The sequence below is a fragment of the Coenobita brevimanus genome, chromosome 105, assembly GCF_032717465.1.
Source record: "Coenobita brevimanus isolate Jiangsu-jjx chromosome 105, ASM3271746v2, whole genome shotgun sequence".
NCBI classification, from domain to species: Eukaryota; Metazoa; Arthropoda; class Malacostraca; order Decapoda; family Coenobitidae; genus Coenobita; species Coenobita brevimanus.
The window spans coordinates 28,201,418-28,203,048 of record NC_137058.1 but is presented as its reverse complement, the minus strand read 5'-3'; the positions used below and the strand labels follow the sequence as shown (position 1 = coordinate 28,203,048).

Sequence of the window (1,631 nt, the reverse complement as noted above, 5' to 3'; positions counted from 1 at the left end):
TCACCTCACAGGTCTAACCATGTTCACATGCTGTTAAGCGATGGCAACCATCACCCACTCATGATGTAGTTCTGCCTACTCCTTCCTTCAACTTTATCATTCTTCTTCTGTGTCTGCTCTTCTCTCTTCCTACTTCTACCATACTTTCTGTCGCTTTTTATTACTCCTCTTTCCATTTTGGGTGGCTTTGCATTGAGTGAAAAGCCTAACAGTTTCTTATAAGCCAGGAAACCATTTGCAATGCTGGGCAGTAATAATATAACCAAATAAAAGGGTGATGTGGAGCCCTTGTAAACTGGGTAGAGACAAATGCAGTGTCCATCCAGGAACCAAACCTCCACACTCATCCCCACACCTCACTGGGGTGAGGCACTGTCTGCTACAAGCAAATATTAGTTCACTGCACAGGACAGCCTTGCAGGGACAGTTGCCTGCCTGTAGTTATTGGATCTGCTTTACCAGACAGACTGGGGTTACTCAACAACAAGCAGCAGCAGCAATCTGCACATACTGTGTACTGTACATGTACAGTGGTGTATTTCTGGTATTTTTCTCTACAGATGCACTTTACAAACACCTCTGAGAGAGAGAGTCAATCTGTCAACCACAGTATCACTTATATGGAGGATAAATAAGTTTTTAACTGAAATTTCTGGACCACTGGAAGCAGTAGTCCTTCATGAAATGAGGAGTTAATAGACAGCATAGTACTGTACTGGTACAGGAAGTACAGAGTGGTTTTAGGTCCACATGGCTGAAGCAATTAATATAGAACAAGAACTGATGGAAAATGCCTAACATGAAAAGAAACAAAATCCTTTTTTAGACTAGAAGAAATTATCTAATAAGATGCCAAAGGATCTAGTGCTGTGGTCCATTAGAAAGAAGCTCACTGAAGAGTGGATGGTTTGGATAGTGATGGCAGTGTATGTTGGCTCAAGAAATGCACTGTGGTTGAGTACTGTATCATACAAAGTAACAATTCGACAGTATACCCCTTAAGACCAAAGATATACTGTACGTTTATTAACATTTTGGTATCGCAAGACTTCATTGTTGAGTTCCGAGCTGACTTACCTTAAGAACTCCAGTACAGTATGCTAATGATCTAATACTTCCAGTGGACAGGCCTAGAATGGTGGAGGTCCCTGATGAGCTGGCTTGATATAATCTAGTTGTTTCAGCAGAGTGGCCTGGTGTGGAGGAGAGGAAAAGTTAATATACAGTACTGTATAGTACTGAAGGATGCTGTTGAAACAGGTGGCCAGTGAGTAAATTGTTCAGGGTGCCAACGGCCATGCCACGTTGAGTACACCGCTTCCCATGTGATCAGCGAAGTTAAGCAACGTTGGGTCTGGTTAGTACTTGGATGGGTGACCGCCTGGGAACACCAGATGCTGTTGGCATCCCTACGTGTCAAGTGGGGTTGGTGGAGGATTAGTGCCCCTCCCTGTAAAACAGTTAACTGTAAGCCCTTGGCCACCCCGTCTGGGATACATGGCGTCTGGCAATGAATGGATGAATAAACTGGCACTGGTGAATGGCATAAGTGAAGGAACTGTGGTTTCAAGAACACGATGGCCAAGTATACAAAGATCTGTCTAAGTTTCTATCTAGAGCCAGACACTTTA

At 43.5% G+C, this 1,631-nt stretch overlaps 1 non-coding gene across 1 annotated transcript; it reads left to right on the top strand.

Moving 5' to 3' along the window:
* Window positions 1-1,287: 1,287 nt before the first annotated feature.
* Window positions 1,288-1,406, top strand: LOC145416357 (5S ribosomal RNA). Its single transcript, XR_013900249.1, has one exon. It is a non-coding gene; the product is annotated as a 5S ribosomal RNA (ribosomal RNA).
* The last annotated feature ends 225 nt before the right edge of the window (window positions 1,407-1,631 follow it).